The 10,917-nt window shown below is 37.3% G+C and overlaps 1 pseudogene; it reads right to left on the bottom strand.

Moving 5' to 3' along the window:
- Positions 1-7,014: 7,014 nt before the first annotated feature.
- LOC135157749 (uncharacterized) lies at positions 7,015-9,730 on the bottom strand (annotated as a pseudogene).
- Between the last annotated feature and the right edge of the window lie 1,187 nt (positions 9,731-10,917).

The following is a 10,917-nucleotide window of genomic DNA, read 5'->3' as shown; positions in this document are numbered from 1 at the left end:
CTCCAGGGTAATTTTATTACTAAACTGTGTCTAGTTCTTTGAATGCGCACTTCTTATGATTACTTGATTAAATATGGGCACCAATAATAAAAAAAACATAGATCGAATTTAAGATTATTATTGGGGATGATAACACTTTTTTGCAAATAGATCGAATTTTAAGCGATGACTAATTCGAAAAAAAATTGAAAAAATCTACGTTCCTTGAACGAAACCAGCAGTACAAGCTTTGTTCAATTGTCAATAATATGGTCTACCAATTAACATGACCAAAGTCTATACAATAAGGGTTGGACACTTAACGGACTTCGCGCAGTGATTTGCATTGATTTGCGTGTAATTAGGTGCCCAGTGACTTCACTTAAAGTTGAATTAAGAAGGGGGTGAGTTTCCATAAATATAGGTTCTACATACAATATATAGTATATATAAGTTGTTCAAACACATAGCATGTCACAATAATCCTCTGCCTTCTCGATATTTTGCTTTGAAAGTCTATGAAATTAGCCACCTGTCAGAGCCCGAGAGACGAGTGTACAGAAAAGTCACTCGGAGTGTGACGTCACCGGGGGGAATTTAGTATAAGAGGTGCCTGAATGTCATACAGAAATGCTATGCAGAGAGAGAAAGCTTTTTTACAATTTTTTTTCAAAGCAACTCAAATCAAACAAATAGGACTGATATGTACAAATCTTTACTTTCCCTGTATAAAAAACAGTATGAATAACCACCATGAACTCTTCAATCATGATGTAAGATAGCAAACAGTGAATTATTGAATGATATTTTCACTATTTCTCATTTATTTTATCACGATGTTCAATCAAGTGAGTAGCTGGAAAGTAATTCCGGCGGCTAGCTCAGCGCGCGCTGAACGCATAATACTAGTACACACAACACCCAGGCATTGAGTGTACTGTTATGGTCTGGAATGTCGACTTAGTTCATGGCCGTGCAGCGATCCCCTGGCGTTTTTTCTTCTTTTCTTTTGTCTTTGACTCCACTTTTATATCCTCTGGATCATTTCCACTCATAGCTCATTCCACAGAACAATCTTGAACCAAACGTATAGTATTCTTTCTCGGCCTTCTGAGTTGTTTTCTATATTTAATTACGCTAGGGGTCACCGTCACACATACAAACGCAATTCGGAAGTGAGTTGAAGACAGAAAGATATATAGTAATTAGTATACATCTCTATGGTTGAAGACAACAAGAACGGTACGGTAGCTCGACAGCTAGCTGCGCCGGAGCGGGCGGCCGGTCGGCACAAAGCAATTCCGCAACCAACTGTGTTTTTTTGCAAGAGCCGCGTCACGCGCGGATAAATATGTCATAATAACACGTCTGCTACGTTATCGACTGGTGAGAATATCTCGATCAAATTTCATATTATTCACCTTGAAATTATTCCTTTAGGGTCTATGGTATCATTCTGAGGGAATTAACATATTTGGAATAATAGTACGGCCACAAATATTTTAATCATTTCCTCTTTGCAAGTTCTATGGCTCGCAGATACAACTTCAACTGCAGTTATTCCATATGAAGGAGTACGTGCATAGTACACAAAACGGCACTGCCACCGGGACCGAATACCCCCCGGTGACGTCACACTCAAAGAACACCCGTCTCGGTAGGCATTGCAGGAGCGAACTCAGGGAAAATGGGTAGGGATAAATCGTTCAAATTCACTATTTTGAAAAAAGAAAATGGGGGGTCGAATCGCCTATTAGTGTTTGGAGGGTTGTAAGGTTGCTATTAATGTAAATATCTCAATATTTGGAATCGTCTTCTTAATTCAACTTTAAGCCTAGTCTTTCCCTTGTCCTTGTTGTTGTGTCTTTGATATGAATATTAATCGCGCGCCCTCTTTAGACTTTAGGCCAAAAATTGATGTTGGCGCGGCATCAAAATGCAGCGACGTCAAGACCAAAAAAAACTTCTCTACCAAAAGAGTGGTAGGTATGTGCCGCGGGCGAGCTTTGGAGCGGGCTTATTGTAATGAAAAAGGAGGGTCATCGGAACAAGCTTCGGAATTACAAATGTTTGTGAAAAAGGGGGTCCTTGGAACGGGTCGCCTGTGTGTGAGTGCGTATGCATCCCTATGGAACGGGCATATGTGCATGCAGCTAGTCCGGCGACACAGGCGCCGTGTGCGCTCGCCCAGAGGCAATGGTCGGACAGCGCTCTAGGGCCGCTTTTCATAAAAAATGCAGCTAACTGTAGCGGATCATTGTGGCCGGAACGGCGTAATGAAAAATATGCAAAGCTTTGGAATGAATTTCTTTCCTCTTCTTTCTAGATAAGAAGAAAATGCTATGCTTTGGAGCGGCTTTCTTAGTTTTTTTCGCAATAAGATAAAAATTCTATGCCTTGGAACAGAAATTTGAGTGGAAAAATGGGGGTCCTCTCTGTGGCACATATCCACTTTTTAATAGACAGCTGGCAGCAGTCTATTTCGAGGAGTTTTTTTAACATTTTAAATTTTTAATATTTCTACTCGTACACAGTCACAGGCGACTCGCTATCGTGCAGCCACCATTAGAAGGTTAACAATGCAAAATCCCCCCGACGGGGCTCATCGATTTTTGTCTTTGTTTCATAAAAATATATAAAAAGAACTGGACCAAAAAAAAAGATTCTTCCGTTTTGGCCTGAAATGCACCAAAACCGGGAAAATAAACTTAGAAAGGGGAAAAAACAGTGACTTACTTTGGCTGTTGTGCAACTTCACTTCCCCGTTTTATCCGAACTCAATACATAAACATACGGTATGGCCATTGTCATTTAGTCCCTGTAGCCTACAGATCGAGCTAGAACTTCGGTCTCTGTACCTATTTGATGAGCACTAACACGTATTGTGAGATTAGTAGTATTTGATGGTAGGCCCCAAGTCTGCGCACCTAACAATTTGAGTTAAGATTTAACATGAATTTCTTATTTCACAAAATCTTTCAGTTAATAATGTTCCTTATATTATTGAAAGTGTACCAAATTTCTCATTAAAAAAAGAAAGAAAATATAGTATTTTCTTGAAAAAACCTCGGGCAGCCATTTTCAGATTGAAAAAAAAATGGTAACCCATGTCTGCGCACTCATTCACTTTGCACACGATTCGGGGATTTTGATGAGAAAGGCTGCATTTGAGGCCGTCACATGAAATGCCCTAAATTCATTATTTTCTTACCAATTTGAGTCAGATTTTTTTATGAATACCTGTGTATGTATTGCATGTGTAAAGTTTGTGCTCGTTGCGTGTCTTCTTTTACTAGAATCGCGCAGATACGCGTGTGCACAGACAAGGGGGACTGCGCAGACTTGGGGCCCGAGACTTGCCATAACCTGTTTGGTGAGTGGAGCCAACGGAGTTCAGCGGAACAACCAACAGAGACCATTCAGCATTTTGGTCTAATACCCACTATTCATTATATATTGTGTCCCCCCGGCATCGTATGTGGATACGATTACAATAACGACGGTTCGGATGGTCGACCGCCGACGATATGACTTGGAAATGGAATAATTTGATTTGAAATGGAACAATTTGATTAGATATTAGATTTCGTAGAAATTATTTATTCCGTGCAATCGCATGGAAGTGGATTCTGGCCTCCAGGAATCTCCAAATTCTGTGGAAGGATCAGATCATAGAGTTGCATGCGTCGTGCCTTGATTTTCCCGTGCACGACGGCATGTAGTATGTACCGTAATGAACCCTTGGCTTGACTGAGTGGGCTCGGTATCTACCGTAAACAATTCTATTTCTTGAAATTCTAGATCTAACTTTTTAGTTTTAGATAGATCATCTAGATTCTAGACACATGCTAAAAACTCCTGTGCATGAAACGAACTCTAACTTAGATTATGAAAAAGCGTGCAACATAATACGTATCGGTACCATTTAGTAAAACCTTAGGATGTTTCGCCATGTTTTGATTTCCTTTTAGAAACCATATTCGTCTTCACTTGTCCCGCGGCCGCGCCGCTGGAAATGGACAAGATTGATACTGAAGCTCCCGGCCGGCGGTGCATGGGCAGCCGGCGCGGCCAGGCCGGGCGGCTGTGCCTTCATATCGAAACAGTACTGATACAGCCGATCCATCCAGCTAGCGTGAGAGTGGGCAAAGTACCGTTAGTCTCATTTGCAGGCTAGCACCTGAGTTGGAAAAAAATAATTAACCCCCCACACACACACAGATAGAAAGAAAAGAAAGGATTGAAATAGGAAGTAAAAGTTATAAAGAAAAGGAAGTAAGAAAAGGAAGGAAGGAAGAAAGAAAGAGTATCGCCTTTCTTTGCCATGTTCCCAGGGGGATCAAGGGGGTGAGAACGAAGGCGGGGTATCCAACTGTATTAATGAAAGACGTTTACCAAGCAGGGACGTGAGATTTGAGAGGGCTCCTTTCTAACTACTTCTTAATTTTGGCAAATAAGTTAATATAAGGAAGAATGTACTTTAGCTGTATTGCTTAATTTAAGAAGGAGACCAGGTTGCAAATTTATTATCAAACATGGTTTTAAATTCAAATAGCGTATTCTACATACATAATTTGTTAAAATAAGAATGTTTTTTCGCTCTCCTGAAATTTTTTTGTTTTGTTTCAAGGTCTTAACAGCACAGCGACGATATGAAACTTCAATAAATATGAGTTTTTAAACACATCACAACTAGCATTTGCTTTTGTATGAACAGGCATGACGATTGTCCTTGTTATAAAGAAAAAAAAAACATTTGTTTTTGTATATATTAGTAGCAAGTGCTTTTTTAGTTAACTACAGCAAGATGTGGTCTGATGCAATACTTCTGGATTAGATTTACCAAAAATTCAGAATTATGTACCAAAAGAAATACTGCAAAACAAAAGCCATAATATATCACATTTAATGTTGCGATGGCCCATGGGATTTTTTTAGGCACAACAATCAGCAAATCCTAAAATCCAAAGATTAAGATCACTATTTAAAATGCAAATTGGCAACTGTAATAGATTGGAAAGGATTGCCAAATGTTCATACTTTGTTTTGGCTGCACAATCATAAAGTATTATTGATTTGTGATAAAAAATAAAGAAATTAATGTTGCAGCTTTGACAATGCAATACAGATTTATTTCCTCTTTTGAATAAATATTTGGGGTCTTATTTCCCAATAACGTACTGATTAAATCATTTACCACATATCATTACATATTATTAATACTACGTTCATTGGATTTTATGACAGCCTTTTCCAGGGGGCCATAATTTTACAGGCACACATTCGTCAGCATGGATATCTATATTTCTACCCACTTTAAAACAGGCTGAATACTAGACTAAGTAATGCATACACTTGTGCTGGGGTGTGTTATATCAAAATGTCTTCGTACAAAAATACAAGTAAACAAATGTCTTGCCCCATTCCATAGTTTTGCATTTCCAGTCATGGGGTACTGGTACAGCTACTAGACAATTGAACTATGAAACTACTAATGTGTATTATAATCATAAATATTCTTTATATTCTCACACATACATGTATATGAATACAGTGATTTCTAAATGAATATTTATTTATCTAGGATAGAGTCATGCTTTTGGCTTAGATACAATAAACTATTATGACACAAAAGAAAACCATTTGGATAGGTAATATATTTACTTTAGAAATGTTCATTCTCCCCAGGTACAAATAAATACATGTGATGTCATGATACACGTATATCTCACAAAGGCAGTCCTCTGGTCGAAAAGCAATCAACTAATTTTTTTGGGAAATAAAAACTGAATTTATTCCCCCAAATTTACTGAATCTTACTTAACATATGGAATGATCATAATATCAATAACATTACAAGAGCTTTATAATGCACTTGTCCTTGTTTGGAGCACAACTAGCAAGACAAAAGTGAATTTGCTACTAACTCTTATTTAAAAAAAAAGCTGTGACCATGTGTTTGTTATTCTGGAATAATTTTTTTTTTGTTATTCCAAAGGTTCGTTATTCAGAAACACGCAAATATATATCAAGCTGTTTGTTGGTCCTAAAATGAAAAAAAGGGTTCATTAATCCAAACATTTCTCGCATTATTCCTAATTGTTTGTTATTTTGAAGATTTGTTAATCAGAAGGTCTGTGAGACCGAAATCGACATAAGGTTTGTTATTCCGAAAGTTTGATAGTCCGAAGCTAAATTAATGTTCATTATTCCCAAGGTTTAATGATCCGAAATAAAAAAGTTTTGTTATTCTGAAACTGAATAACATTGTTGTGAAACCAGGCAAACTGGAGAGGACATGGAGGAAGTGGATTGGGGAAGTAGGCCTAGTTTGTGGAGGACCGTAATATTTGTTACCAAAATATGCTTTGGAATGTTTGAGATATTTTTTTCAAGAGGAGAAGATGCTCTATTGACTAAAGTGATAAGAATATCTGTCTGAACACAGCAAAGTGCTGAAACTGGACCGTTCCGCTTGGGGGGGGGGGGGACACCCGGTATAGGTAAAGATAATATATATCAAGTGCCTGAACATCTCACAGGATAAGTCAGCGTTGTGTGCTTTGCAACAAGATGGTTCTCGAACCACAAGTCTCGCCTGAATCGCGAACGCTGATTTGACAGCTATCGCGTGTATATCACATACTGTAGTACTTATAATAGAAAGTTAATTGACCTTCTGACCTTGGTCAATTTGATCAGTATTCAAACTTGACCCAAGCTTTCATAGGATGTACCCCTGGTGTGAATTTGGCGATTCTACCTCAAACTTATAAAACATTACTGTGCATGTAAATATGATTACAGACAGTGTTTTTTATATGGAAAGTTCAACGATCTTTTTCATATTTGAACTTTGTCGATTTGATCACTATTTGAATTTGACCTGAACATTCATGAGATAAACCTCTGGTATGTAATTGGTGATCTTACCTCAAATTAATGAAAAGCTGTTGTGTGTATAACATACTGTATAGTGCTTATTATGAAAAGTTCATTGACCTTGTTCTATTTGACAAGTACTTGCACTTGACCTGAGCATTCCTGAGATGAATCTCTTGTATGAATTTGGTGATAATACCTCAAACCTATATACAGTTATTGAGTGTACAACACGCTTGTACAGTTTACTCCTATTTAAATGGCTGGGGACCAAGCCTATAACCCTGTTAACATAACATCTCATTCTATCAGTGCTCGATTGTACAGTCTTCTTCATTTGGAACTATGCGTTTTACCAAGTGACTGGTTGACGGCGACAGCATGGCTTAGATTGTGTGGTGCTGGCACTCTCCGTCTACGTGGCAGAGGGAGAACAGCAGAGGACTGATGATTGGGTGTTTGAATAGCCATGCTCAGGAATGTTAGATGATTTTGATGGCCGCCCAGCATGCAGCCTTGCCCCTCCTCTACCCTTGTGACTTCTCCGTCTTTCAGTGGCAGCAGGTTGAACACCAATGTGTTTGCTACCACTCAGGCGAACACGTTTCACATTCCCTGCCTTTTTGCCTCTCTTTTGAAGTGCTCTTGCTGCCCCGGCATATTTACCAAAGGAAGGCATGGCTGATGCAAGACTAGTGTCTGTCTTTATTCTGTTGTAGCGTTGTACCATTGCTGCAATTGCTGGGTGGAATAGATCTGGGGATTTCTCAAATGTGGACTCCATCTCCTGACACATATCCCTGAACTGTCCCATTAGATCATCTGAAATAGAAATAGAGAGCATCAATGTTACAAGTGTAACATTGACACAATCAACACAATCAACATATGATTCTACTGATGAAATAATCTGAAAACTTAACTCACTGCAGAAATGTACAATATATTGCTCTAAAAATAAGAATTTATTATAAGTGAAAATTTTAACGAAACATATATCAAAGACCAGCAATTTGTTGCAGAAATTTATTCCTAGTAATTGACACATACACATGTAATTCATATAATTCAATGATCAAGTTGATGAGCACTAATTTGCACCCGAAGTTGCAGATCCTTGGCGAGCAAGTGCCAAACAAAAACAAACAGACAACAATTGGAACGCCTCTGGCAGTCTCGCCTGCAGTACGCAATTCAATATAGCAGCAGTGCTGACTTTGATGGTCAAAGTTCATTAACCCTAAATGACCTTTGACATTGACCATGTGACCCGCAACTCATGCAAAATTATCAGCAATACTTGAATAACCTTTTGTCCAAGTTTCATGAAATAGGCCCTTATACTTTTTAAAGTAATGCTGACATAAAAAAAACTTACTGTGGTCTAAGTTCACTGTCCCTAAACAATGTTCTTTGACCTAGATCATTTGACAAGGAAACTCATACAAGATGAAGAGTGATACTTGGTTACCCTTATGTCCAAGTTTCATGAACTAGGTCCATATGCTTCCTATGTTATGATGACATTTTAAAACTAGATGGATTTCGACCACCCATGGTCGAAAATTATGCCTCTGCTGAGTGCATGATCAATAACTGTACAAATCTGAATCATTGTTTAAAATAACCACAATTGTTTTGCCCCCCCCCCAAAAAAAAAAAATATGTGAACTGTTATGATGTACCTGCATAACTTTGAAAATGATAAGAATGTATGCATCAAAAAAACATTTTCACTTGCATAATGACCTTCATGATCATTGACCTAACACCTCATGTAACCATATATATTGCTTATTTTTTGCCAAGTTTGAAGTTGGTTACATTTCTCTAAATCCGTAGGCTATGGAATTATTTTAATTCCCATAGACTTTGTACAGGTACCACACGTATCCTGTAGCCAACGGGTTAAATAATAACCAAAATTCCCATATTTCAAATAATGACCTGACCTCAATGCCTTTGACCCAATCATAGAACATAGGGCCACTTTCTTGGTGGAGGCATAACAATTGATATTGAAATATCATTTACCGATATTTATAGCCCTGTAAGAGATCAAATATACATGCAAATGAGTCCTGTGACCTCCGACCTCTGACCCCAAAATACCAGATAATATTTGTCTTGTCATATTCTACCCTCACACCAAGTTACATGTTCATGTCTCATAGTATGTAAAATACTGTACCAGAATTGTTTTTCACAAAATAACCTGTGACCTTTGACCCAGTGACCCTAAAATCAAAACAAAGTATTATACCTTTGCATTGTATCAAGAAAACCTTAAAGAGTTTTTAGATGCTTCCCCATCTATAGCAACTTTCATAAAAAAAAAATTATATAAAAACAACACATATTTTGATATTTTCCTTAAGAATTTTTGTAAATCTGACAATGGAATTTATGGATAATTCATTTTCAGTGAAAACATTAGACTGAGTCTTTGTTACAGCTTGTAATGGTAAAAGTACGCCTTCTTACAGTCTTTAGATCTAGATCTACCGATATAGTGTATTAACTACTATGTATATACCTTTTTTTGATATCCTGTAAAAAATAATTTCTTTTTACTGACCCTGTCTCAATTTTCATCAAATTTTGATACAAATGGTGTCAAATTAATTAGGAAGACAAGCTCTTTCAGCCTTGCCCCTCCTCTACCCATGTGACTTGAAGTTCTCCGTCTTGCAGTGGCAGTAGGTTGAACACCAATGTGTTTGCTACCATTCATGCGAACACGTTTCACATTCCCTGCCTTTTTGCCTCTCTTTTGAAGTACTCTTGCTGCCCCGGCATATTTAGCAAAAGAATGCATGGCTGATGCAAGACTAGTGTCTGTCTTTATTCTGTTGTAGCGTGGTACCATTGCTGCAATTGCTGGGTTGAATAGATCTGGGGAATTTATGGATAATTCATTTTCAGTGAAAACATTAGACCGAGTCTTTGTTACAGCTTGTAAGGGCAAAAGTAAGTCTTCTTACAGTCTTTAGATCTAGATCTACCGATATACTGTATATTAACTACCATGTATATACCTTTTTTTTGATATCCTGTAAAAAATAGCTTCTTTTTGCTGACCCTGTCTCAATTTTCATCAAATATTGATACAAACGGTGTCAAATTAATTAGGAAGACAAACTATTTCAAATAAGATGGTAAACGTACCCTAAAATGAATTCTTAACATCATTTTAGACCCCTCTAAAAGAGCCCTCTAAAAGAGCCCATGTCTAGAGTACTATAGATAGCTATAGCCCAACCTGATCTAGTCCGACCAGACGTAAGTACAGAGATGTGTATATTCAATCCTGGCCCTACTTGTACTAACAGTAAACAGCTAGTATTAACAACATTGACACTTTTGACAGTTACACAACATTAACACTAAGGCTTTACCTGTTCTGCATTCAACTTGCATTGCAGGTGCGTATATTCTAGGCACAACCAACACTTAACAGTAAGTTAAGCACACATCCCTAACGGTACACATTCAATTTATTAACTCATATGACACCCAAAAAATGTATAATTTTGGAATAACAGGGTTTGGAGAAAAACTTCATGCAATACATCAAACCATAAATAAAATCAATTTAACCAATTTCAATGGTTTTAAAGTATACAAACATGTACTTTCACAATTTTAAAGGAATATCTAGCAATTTCACATTGAATTTACATTTAAGTAGAATGAATATCGTACAAGTAAATAAAACTGCAACACTCCTTTCTCTAAATGAAATAATTGACACTTTCTGATCCTGTTTCCTGAGAGTATTTGCATATAAACTATTTTTTGCCCTATTCATTCAACTAATCCAGTCAGCCTGTGCTACTGGTCAATTTTCTATACTACTGAATATACTTGCATGTTCTTAAACAAATTTGACAGCGTGCTTAAGTTTTCTATATTTTGCTTCTAAACTATACAGGGCTCTAATATTGTTACAATTGCTGAACGATCAATTTTTATTTTCTTAGGCAATTCATATAGTGAAAAAAAATAACATCAGTTTATATAACTTTTCATGGAAGAGGGCTCATATCATGGTTT

Source organism: Lytechinus pictus, unplaced genomic scaffold (genome assembly GCF_037042905.1).
Source record: "Lytechinus pictus isolate F3 Inbred unplaced genomic scaffold, Lp3.0 scaffold_19, whole genome shotgun sequence".
Classification (NCBI taxonomy): domain Eukaryota; kingdom Metazoa; phylum Echinodermata; class Echinoidea; order Temnopleuroida; family Toxopneustidae; genus Lytechinus; species Lytechinus pictus.
Note: the sequence above shows the minus strand (reverse complement) of the source record. Positions and strands in the feature narration are given on the sequence as shown.